The sequence below is a fragment of the Silene latifolia genome, chromosome Y (genome assembly GCF_048544455.1).
Source record: "Silene latifolia isolate original U9 population chromosome Y, ASM4854445v1, whole genome shotgun sequence".
In the NCBI taxonomy this organism is placed as follows: Eukaryota; Viridiplantae; Streptophyta; class Magnoliopsida; order Caryophyllales; family Caryophyllaceae; genus Silene; species Silene latifolia.
This window is the reverse complement of record NC_133538.1, coordinates 8,893,709-8,905,883: the sequence shown is the minus strand read 5'-3', so window position 1 is coordinate 8,905,883 and position 12,175 is coordinate 8,893,709. Positions and strand designations below refer to the sequence as shown.

The 12,175-nt window shown below is 37.3% G+C and overlaps 1 pseudogene; it reads right to left on the bottom strand.

Moving 5' to 3' along the window:
* Positions 1–1,994: 1,994 nt before the first annotated feature.
* On the bottom strand, positions 1,995–7,650 carry LOC141633759 (cytochrome b-c1 complex subunit Rieske-4, mitochondrial-like; annotated as a pseudogene).
* Positions 7,651–12,175: the final 4,525 nt, after the last annotated feature.

The following is a 12,175-nucleotide window of genomic DNA, read 5'->3' as shown; positions in this document are numbered from 1 at the left end:
GAATTACAAGGTTTGGCTCTAGACACTTATCATACTATTTGGAAGACCTGGTTTTAGTGAATTATGTTCTTACAACCTTGTACAATTCTTTGGATGAGCATATTTATCATTCCAAAAGGAGTCCCGAGGAGGATTAACTCTCGTAGGAACTTTCTGTGGGATGGTAAGGTGGATTTCATGAGAGTCCCACTTGTTATTTGGGACGAGTGTATGCTCTCCCAAAGAAGAAGGGGATTAGGAATTAAAAATAGTTCAAAGTGTGGAATGTGGCACGTGGGGAAGTTAGTCCGGTGGGTTTATTGTAGTCCTGATAAGCTTTGGGTGCAGTGGGTCAATCAGATATACTTAAAAAACAAGAGCTGACATGATTATCACCCAGGGGGGATGTTAGCTGGAGCTGGAAGAATGTTTGTCGTGCTAAAGACAAGCTTATTCCTGGCTTCTCTCAAGGTACCTGGTCATTGGACAGTAGGGGATACTCTGTTGGAAGTGGATATGATTTTTTAAGAACTAGGGCTCAGGTTATGCATTGGTATCAGTTCATTTGGCATTCTTGGACTGTGCCTAAGCATAGGTTCCTGGGATGGTTATTGGCTAGGAAGGCAATGCAGGTTAAGGAGAAATTGTTTGCTCTGGGCATTTGTCAGGATGATCTTTGTTTGCTCTGTGGCAATGCCACTGAGACTCATGAGCACCTGTTTGAAGATTGTGTTTACAGTAAGCGTATCCTTATGGGGATGGCAAACATTTGTAAGGTTTCTTTACCTGGTGGAGATATCTTGCAAGGGATATGGCAGCAGAGGAGGTCTCAAGTTCAGAAGAGTGTTCTCATATGTTCTTTTATGGCTTGCTTCTACTTTATCTGGAAGCAAAGGAATCGTGTTAGATGTGAGCAGATCCTGGTGCACCCTGATACAGTTTGTAAACATATCCATCAGGTTGTAAAAATGAGGATTAGAGTATTTAGCTACCGAATTCTGGGTAAGGATAGGATTTGGCTGCAAAGTACTGACTTATGTAAGTAGGGACTCAGTCTCTGAAAATGATTGTATGCTAAATGGTAGGTTGTAATAGCCTTGTTTGATCTTAATGGAATTCTTACATTTCATCAAAAAAAAATTATAAATGTCAAAAATGAGAATTTCGCGGCGTTACATTTTCTCTCACAATCTCTTTAAATAATAATTTCCTCTTTCACTCCTATTTTTCCTTTATTTTTATGCGGGTGTTACATTTTTTCTCACAATCTCTTTAAATAAATTATAAATCTCTTTCCATTGATAAGAACTTGCCTCTCCATTTCTTTTTAGGAAATGGGGAGAAAATGGACCGAAAAATACCATTTTGGGCCAAAACCACTATTTTTTGTTCGGATACTAAATGTGGCTTTGGTGGTGGATGCTGAACACGATCATAATTAGTATGCAGTGGTAGGACTCTAGACGGGGATCAACTCCCAGGCACATTGAAGCACATTGTTAAGGCGGACATCATACAAAATGATATCAGACACTCTTGAAACTAATCTCGGCAAAAGACAATCAAGAATATTTGTATATGAAGTCCGATGTGTAACCGTTGAGCTATCAGTGTCGCAGTAGTATTCTGCAGTGCCCCAAGTGTTATCAATCCAGTTCTACGTCAACATTCAATCAAATTGCTGATTTTGGAAAATTTCCATGCCGTAAATAGTTTTTCAAATACAGCACAATGCAGTAGAGTAGACCACCATATCAAACTGTTAGAAGTCTAAAGGATGTGAAATTAAACTTCCATTTGTTCGATGAGGTGATAATTAAGCATTGCTTTCGTGAAGTCAACAAGTTTGCTGACTTCATGGCTTCTATTGGACATTTATATCCAACTCTTTTGAGGTAGTTTGAAAGCCGGTGACTTCAACTTACCTCACTCATTCGAGAGAATGAGATAGGTTGGTCCTACCCTAGAGGATCAACCTACTCTTCTTACCTTAAAAAAAATTACCATTACTGTATCATGCTCTGCAGGGTTATCTCACGCCCTACAATGACCAACACGTTAGATTCAAAAATTTCACGCCACCATAAAATGGCAAGCGAATTATTACATCTAATGACACAAGGTAACCAACTCCATGAATAAAAGCTACAAACTCACAAGCATTATTGGCAAGCTTCCAAGTGCAAAATAATTTATCAGAAGATGCCTCGGAAAATTCAGACACCCAAGTTTAATAGCCAAGGAGACCCAAAAAAATAATCAAAAATATCGCCATTGTCCTTTGGGACAAAAAAGTCCCATCTCGCCCCTTAACCAATGAGCAATTTGTTATCTTCCAAGAATTTGTATGTGGGTACCTCGAGGTTCAGTGGGGCCGGTCCCTTACGAATTCTACCAGAGATATCATAGTGAGACCCATGGCAAGGGCAAAACCATCCATGGAAGTCCCCAGCATTTGGCAATGGAATGCAACCCAAGTGAGTGCAGACACCGATCACAATCAGCCATTCCGGGTCCTGAACCCGGTCAGCATCAGGTTGTGGGTCTCGCAGGGTTGAAACGTCAACACTGTTTGCCAGATTGATGTCCTCTTCAGTTCGGCGCCTGATAAACACAGGCTTCCCACGCCACTTGACAGTCACAGTACTGCCAGGCTCAATGCTTGAAAGATCAACCTCAAGTGATGCTAGTGCAAGGACATCTTTACTGGCTGACATACTCAGCACAAACTTAAGTACAAGTAACCGAATAAGGGAAGCATATACAAATCTTCCACCAGTCAGAACAAAGTAGGCAAAGGCTCTCTTGCTGGGATCACCAGGAGGACATCACTCGTGATTGTATTCATCATAAGTTATTTTTGCAGACGGGTTCTTTATGGCAGCCACAGTAGCTGGGACATCTGAAACCAGGTCGTGTTCAGCTCTAGGGATAAGATGCTCTGTAGCAAAACCTGCAGTAGATGTCCAAGTCTAAGAGATTAATTAAAGATTACTCTCCACCATTAAATAAGCTTCAAATTCTATTTTGCGTTGCCCATTAACAAAGCTCATGCGTAGAAGCTTGCCCTAGTTTAGTTATTCGTATGGTATTTTTGAACCATTACTGTATGTGACCCCACATATTTTATCAACTTACATTTCTATCCATATTTTATTATATTCCTCAATATTTGTGCACAATTAACTAGAAGGTAAATCCTCGATAGTATTTCAAATGTCCACGTCTGTTACTCAACTCTAGACAAAAAGAGAATAAACAAAAAGTGATGCAACATAACAACCATCACAAATTCTAGAATAAGACGGTCTCACACAGTAAGACGATCCTTATCTAGAAAAAATCATTCATTTATTACTATCAATCAAAGAGTAATCTTTATGTAAATGGACCATCTTACACAGTGAGCCCGTCTCACACAATAAGTCAAACAACTACTGAACAACCATATATGTGCACTTCACTTAAGTAGGAACACCCCTAGAAGTGAGAAAAATGTTTTCCGCCACAGCAATACGACCTATTTTGTAAATTGTAAAGCAGTAATACCGAGAGTTGTCAGTGAGCCAGCAAATGCCCATTACGCTACCTGTAAAGTTTAAGAAATGAAATAACCCGTGACACATGGACGAAACACAATGAAGGAGTTTGCAAACATCTGATGCAGTGAATGAAGTTAAGGCAGATGACAAGCACATACAACTAGATAGTAAAAATACCATATAGTTCAAAGCACTAGCATCCAAAATACAAAATAATGAATCATACTCCCTCCTACTCTCTCATTTCTTCCCTTTTCTTTTGGGTGCTAAAAATAAGAGAGACATTTCCCTTTTTACCCCTCTATTATTTAACCATTTTCTGTCCTATCTTCTCTGTCAAACCCCCCCACACCCCCCCTTTTCACTTAACCTAACTTGGCCCCGCCATCATCGGGAAACAACCCCAACCAACCTAAACCTGACCCCACCTTCAAACACCAATAGAGGTGACAAGCTTTACTGCTCTGGCCTCGGTTTTAATGGCGATGCAGGGTAAAGGTGAGGCGAAGGAAGTGCAGCCCACTGGTAATGGTGGTGTTGGACAGGTGGCTATTGCGTATGGTGACAATGGGTGGTGAAGGAAGGTTAGATTGGTGGTTATCATGGTGGTGGCATGGTGCGAATGGAGGTGAGGCGTTAAATGGTGAGGTGGGGGATGTGCACTGGTGGTGTGAACGGTGATGGGTGGGTGGGGGAGGGAAGGCAGAGCTGGACGTTGTTAAGGGGTTTAGGAGAGAGGGTGGCTGAATCTGGGCATTTCTGCCCATTCATGTGTCATTTTATGACTAAATAAGGAAAGAGGGAACAAAAGCTAACTAAACTCAACAAATAAAGAGGGAAGAAATGAGAGACTAGGAGGGAGTATCATTTAAAATCCAATACTCGAATGATTAGCAATGTAACAATGAAATGAAGAAGATTCCCCAACAACTATAATATCATATCTATAAGATTTGCCTCAAACTTACCAAACTAACCAAGCTCGAAGAATATACATACAAACATCATCCCCTCGACAATGGTAAAATTGATACAGAATAATATAGCTCCCCAGAGAGTACTAGGTAAAGTGTAATGATTATAATCTAAAACCTAAACTACATGCCATTTTCAGTAAAATTGATATAGTCAACCAACCACAACAGCAACAACAACAACATCAGTGTCTTAATCCCAACATGATTTGTCGTCGGCTGACATGAATCATCATCTGTAACCGTCTAGGGGTCATACCAGAACAACGAAAAATTAAGGGATCAACTAAAACACAGAGCGTCATAGGGAACCACCATTCTGATGGCAAAACCAAAAAAAAAAAAAAAGGTGCAGAGAAAACTAAAGAGGAGGGGGGTATAGCCCTTAGTTCAGAAGGCACGAGGGGTATATCCGTACATGGGGCAACGAATCGACAAAGGCGAAAACGAGGCGCACTGTTTGCAAAAACACTGTATATTATTATATTTTCACATACTCCCTCCAATTCAATCCAAACTACCATTCGCTATTTGAAGTTAAAGCTGCAAATTTTCGACATTGATTTTGTGAAACTAAAGTTGCAAAATTTGGACTCTGATTTTTCATACTTTTGAGCAAAAATCTGACATGAACATACTAGGATTTGCAATAAAAAAATCTGTTACAAAATTATCATTTTCAAAACACGAATATAATATATAAAGGATAAAAATAAGGTCAAAGTGTTGCCTTGCAGACCGTGATAAGTCATATGTGTGTTTCCGATTGGACTGGAGATAGTAAAATCTTGAGAAACTATCTTTTTAGATTTTTTTTTTTTATGACATAAAAAACTGAAGTTTAGGGATATTGGGTTAAGGAGAAGGCATAATAAAAGAAGTAAAAGAAACAATATAAGAAAATGCATGATAATGCGTCTCACTAGTTATAACCTATAAGGCGCACTTGAGTGTTTTGCTAACACCTGAGTATGCCTTGTGACGTTGAGCCCTAAGCGCGGTTTTAAAACAAAAATTAGAGCCTTGAAAGATTCCATTTTGATGTCAACTATCAAAACACAAATGTTCCACTCCAACTTCCAAGGTCTCAAACAGAACACATAACAGACAATTAAACAGATGAATAATCTAGCTTCTTGAGGCTAGTACTGGGAAGGTAGAAAGAACGCAATAGAAGTTCTGGAAATAGATTAAGCACTAATATATGCCAAAAAAAAACAATGTCAAACCAACTCAACAACCTGTGTCTCGCATTGTGAATCATGATAGCTAATAACGACAATTAATCAAGCAGCAGTTAATCCAACAATAACCCATTCAAATTTAAGAGCTAAGACCTCATTGTTCTTCAAAAAAGTTTCACCTTCAGCCACAAGATATAAGAAGAGAGTGTATTTCAAATCTACTTAGAAACAGATACTCAAATAAACTCAAGGACCAACATCGCTGGTCCCTAACTCTCTATAGCATAAACGGAAAAGAAAAAAAAAATTGATTTTCAGCTCAGCTCAGCTCAGAAAGAACAGGGCTACACTGTGAGTTCTGGAAAACAGTGTTATCAACATAGAGGGATAAGGTTGCATACATATAACCCATACCCCACCATAGATGGGAGTGTTGGAGACGCTGGAAGCATTGGGATAATGACTTAATGTCGTAAAGCATGAGCTTAATAATTCACCCAGAAATCATCGTATATTCCCAAACGAAGCAGCCTAAAATGTCAAGCTAACGCAACCAAACATAATTAGGACTCATTTAGCAAACCTTTTTGAATTTTGGGCCGCATTTGCAGCGACCCATTATGTTATGTCCGTGATATCATGAAACTGATATCCTGCAATACAGCAACGGCAACTGAACCACGTGTTAATACATGAGTCTCAGATTTATGCAGGAGGTACAGGAAATCGAAGTTAGAAAAATAACCTGATTATTATCATACACTTCATAGCATCAAATCTTAACAACCATATTTTCATCAAAATCACATGTACAGATTATATATTTTCAATTCGCCCCATACTGATTACCAACGCGAATCCACTCGACCCCTAAAAACACAAATATGTACTCCCTCCGTCCCGGTCAATTGTTGTCCTTTGGTTTTGGCACAAAGATCAAGGAAAGAGGAGAGGGCCAATAACCAAATGACAAGTGGAACAAAGTGAATGAGAATTATCAAATTACTCATCAAGTTCATTCTTAAAATAGAAAGGACAACAAATGATTGAGACACCCCAAAATGGAAAAGGACAACAAATGACCGGGACCGAGGGAGTATCCTATAAGCAGAACATTTCAACGATCAAGTCAACTCATTTCAATCTATAGCAACAGAAATTAGAACCATACAGCATTAAAAAAACGCAAGATATATGTGCCCCGGCACCTCCAAAATTCCTCAATGAAATCTTAAAAATCTTCAAATACCAAATTGCAACCGTAACGTTTGATTATTTTACCTTCACAAATCTACCGAACTAAAACTTATCGCACCTTAAAGACAATACAACAATCATTTCAAAATGTCAAACACACATAATGTGTTGACCAACTGAGCCCAACCGGCGCACATCGAGAGTAGAAAGAGTCCACCTCACGAGTCGAAAGAGATTCCATCCTAATATCCTATAATGATTAATTGGAAATCAATCGGCAATAGAAATAGTAGCTTCTCGGATTGTAAAGGAGTCAATTTTCTCCTATTTTTCGTTGACATGAGACGCTCACATGTGCAATCAACACAATCAGCGCGAATACATGTAGAGATCCTCAATAGAATTGAAAATCAAAATGAAAACATCAAATATAACAAATCGCAAGTCAAAAATCGATCAAATCAAAGGAATAAACATATAAAGGCGATCTCAATTAAAGAAGGAAGCCCTAACCACGGTGAGACATGTAAAAATGAGGTGCAGAAAGCGCAGATCTGGTCTCATCGTCGCGATTGGAGGAAAACAGAGGCTTAGAAACGGCGGCGGCGGCGGCGGCGGGGCGCCATGATGGAGATGAGGTGAGAGAAGAAAGCCGCTTTGCCGCCATTCTCAACATCTTCGCTAGCTTAATCGATACGACGCGAATTAGGGCGTTTTTCTCTCTTGACGCAGAGTTTTGGGGGAAGATGAATTTGATGATAGATGAAAAGTCGGCCAAACTACCAAATTGGTAAAAAAAGTGAAGGTCATTTGTCAAATTGGTAAAAACTAGATTTCAAGCCCAAGCGATTCTTAGGGATTAATTTTAGTAAATATTTTAGGGTGATGATTTTCGCAGTACGCATTTTACTCATTACATTACACTGTTGACAATTATACCCCTCACATTTCCCATACCATTTTCCCTCTTTAATTTCTCTCTATTCTATTCCTTCTAATTTCACATACCTTGATACCCATTCTCCTCTATTTTCACACCATCCTATTTCCGGTTACTGGCGGAAGAGGTTCACCGGCGTAATACGTCGCCAGCGAGGTTGTGTTAGAGTGGTTGCGTGGGGTTGGGAAACCAAATGGTTAAAGTGGTTGCACTGCTCCCCGACACGGACTATGCCAACCGATCAGAACGCTGGTGGTAGGGGTTGCAAAGGTGAGTCAAGGATTGGGTGGTGTGTGGGGTTGGTGTGTAGTTTGTTAGTTGGCTGTGTAGTTGCAGTGTTGTATACTACATTTTGTCCTTGTACTACACTTTGCAGTTTTTTTATAAAAAATGTAGTACGTAATTAATTTACTCAACTTAGCACCATTGCCAACGACCCACCAAACAACACCATACAGTGGACTGGCAACTATTTGCCAATGTCTCCGGCGATATACGGTCGCGGTATGGACAATTTTAGTATAACACAATTGATAATTGACTATTGAATTTACCCTTTTGTAACATAAACCCTAATTAAAATAAAAACAAAATTATAACAAAAAGCCAATTTATTTATTAATAATGCACTAACAAAAGAAATACCTCCTCTATACTCGAATTATCGTTCATAATTGAAGAATTTAAAAGGGGTTGAAGGAGGTTAAGAATTTAACAAAAGAGAGAAGGGAGAGAATTAGGTATGAAGTTTTTTACTCAAGGGTAGACAAATGGAAAGTTTAAGATAAAAAGTCATGTAATGAGTAAAAATCGTACTGCGAAAATAAACTACGATATTTTATATATTCTAAAATATATTTTCGCGGGTGAATATTTACTCTTTCAGTCTCTTTTTCAATTGTAGAGTTAGTTTATAATTTTTCAGAAAATATGAATTGATTTATGGTTCGTTCCGCCATCCTTCCCACTGAATAATCAGGATTCATTTTAAATTTAATCTTATGTATTCATGGGTTCCGTCGTTCCCACCGCTTCTTGATTAATGCTTAGGACTGAATTCGACAACGGAGCTCTTACTGAAAGTAGTTCTTAATATCTCAACAGTGGCGTTAAAATCGTTACTTTTAAGTGGTAGTGTTCCAAAATAACTGTTTTTTGCTCATCTTTTTCGCTTAATAAAAACTCTAGAATTGATCCATTTTGAAATAGGTTGTAAGATTAAACTGAATATTGTTACTCTATATAAATGTAAAGATTGGCCTATTTATCAATACTAAAAGTGATCACATCCTACAGGTCATGATTTGTGAGAGAATCTACTACAATTTATCGTAGAGTACTATTATAATTCTATTAAGATCATCTTGTTTGATGAATCGTATTATAATTCGTGATGATCTTAATAGAATTTTAATATTCTCTTAATTCGTTTTACTCTTCTAAAGTTTACCATAATATGCACAAATTGGACTGGATTTATTGATCTTAAGTTATTCACAACAGTAATTTCAAAATACTTATCTTGAAGCTTATGTTAAAAAATTGCTCCGACAATGCACAAGACACTGAAGTGAAGTGTACTTAATATCTTGAGTTATATTCAACACTTACGCCATTATCACAACTTCAGGAGTTGTTTGGTTCATGAAGGCATTAGATTTTCCTAGGAAATGCTAATTCATAGGAATTAAGTTCCTACATTGAATTCATGTGATTTGAGAAAACTTGTTTGGTTATCAATGTAGGAATCTAATTCCACCGGAACTTTCAATTACCTAAGGGGGGGGGGGGGGTTAGGTAAGCCAATTCCCCCATTATGTAGGCATTGGAAGTTCCTAGGAAGTTAGAATTCCTCCATTTTACAAAAAATATGTCAACCAAACAAGTCTTGATTTTTCAATTCATGGGATTTCTCAATATAATGCCTACGTTTTATCGAGGCAACCAAACGACTCCTGATGAGTCTATGAGAATGATTTATTAAGAAAATATAATAGAAAGAGTTTGCCTTAACTTGAGTTAATCTAACCTAAAATATAACCCGATCCAAATATCTTTTGTTAATTATTATAAACTGATTATTATCGCAAATAACTTGATATTCGTTGACTTGAACCCGAAATAACCTCATTCGACCTGGACTCTTACAACCCGAAAGTAACCTGACCCATTATGACACAACCCGTACTCAACCTGGTTAACCCGTTTGCCATATCTAATCTTGGTTTAAACAAATGTAAACTATTCATTGAGACAGATAGTTTAAGCAAATGTAAACTATTTACTGGAATAGAGAGAGTACTCAGCATCCGCATATAGCTATATACTTCCTCCATTCAACTCCACTCTACCACTTTGCTTTATCACGTTTGCCAACGCATGTTTTACGCGGTAAATATCGTTAGCTACGTATTTGCAAAAATTTTAAAAGTTAGATATTTTTAAAGCATTCGTAAAGACGAATCAAACAAGATCCCTCATGAATATATTTCCACTTATGTATTGAGAGAAAATTGAAATTGAATTTGTATTTGTGAATAGTGTAGAAAAATGAAAGTGGTAGAGTGGAGTTGAATGGAGGTAGTATATTGTCCAACAAAACCTATGATTATTGCTAGTTTGACATTCTTCCTTAAGAATTATGATATATAGTGCCATTGATATAGATTTTGCGATTGTGATCCACGTTATGTGCCTGCTTCCTGCGAAAATAATATAAGGGGCAAAAGTAAAACCGAACTATCAAGTGCTCCGTATAATTTGGAAAATACAATATCGCTCTAGCATAACACATACGTGTACCATGTCTTAATCAATCTAAGAATACAACATTGAATTGAGCCTAAGGCATTTATATCTGCATGTATATCAGTATATGTATACACGAAAGCAAGCGCTAGTGTGTAGCACCATCAGAAAGTAAAACAGACAAACATTATCAGTATTAACATAATATATATACAAATTAATGTGGTAGAACTAGAAGAAAAAAAATCAAGTTATCAAACAATACGATAGTGTTGCTAAAGCATTATGGTACAACCTCATATGTATACAATTGATGCTATGAGTATTTTAGCAAATACTAAACACTAATAGTTACGTATACACCCAAAATCCCCTTAATTCTCAAAACTATTATCAATATATATAAATTTTATCAGTAATATTTTTTTATTTCTCTTTTATTTATTTATTTTAAAGTATTCAATAAAAATTAGAGTCGCATTATTATTCATTCTTAATATAGTACTCCGTATTAATCAATCATGTTGCTATTGTTAGCTCGTTCGTGACTACGGACGGAGGCCAGTGATGTATATCTAACTCGCAAATTCTAACGTTATTGTGAATTTTTTATTTAGCTCTAGCATTGGGCTCAACTTTCTATTGTGAATTATTTTTTAACTCCATAGGTTTTTTATAACTTTCTAGAGTTATGTTTACAAAATTAAATAATTATGATGCACCACTATCCTAGATGTAGTGCTAATACCAAATCTACAATGAAAAAGTCTTAACTTTGTAATCAAGGCTATATAGTCTGATGTGGCGGAATAGCAATTTGCTCTACTAAGTATTCCGTAACATTGCTCAATTTATTGTCACCAAAAGAAAAAAATATTGTACTAAACACAAAGTTCTAGATACTTTATATAATTCACCCGACTTTCTTTTGGTAGAGATTTAAAACGAAATAGTTCGACCCCAACTAAAGTTTAGAGTAAATTAACAATTACTCCCTTTTATACATCATTTTTCTAAAATAACTCCCTTATGAAAACTTTTTTATAATTTATTCCCATAAAATGTTCTCAGTTCAAAAGTTACACCCATTTCGTCTTTCCGGTGAAAAAAAAAAATTATGACCGTTTTGCCCCTGGTATTCTTTTTTCTTTCTTTGGTCCTTTATTTTGTCATCCTCTCATTCAATTCAACCATTCCTCTCCTTCATAGGACCACCATTTCCGTCACCTACTTCCTCCTCATCTCAACATCACCTACCTCAACACACCAAGATCACAACCATCCACTTTCCCTGCAACACCACCCTCACATCGGACCACCATTTCCGTCACCTAATTTCGCTCACATGCTTGTCCAACATTCTTCTTCTGCCACTCAACATCATCAACTACCATCACCATCTACTCTGCCACTCGACATCATTCAATCTTAACCCAGAAAAATTGTGGGAAATAATTTTCTGGGTTTGATCAATTTTTTCATTTCCCAATTTCTCATTTCTTCGGTTGTTTTATTTTAGTGTCCAATCTCTTCTTCTCCCCCGTACTTCCCGTAAACAAAGACAAAGAAAACAAAACCCAAACCCTCCACCTCACCTCCACCTTCATTTCT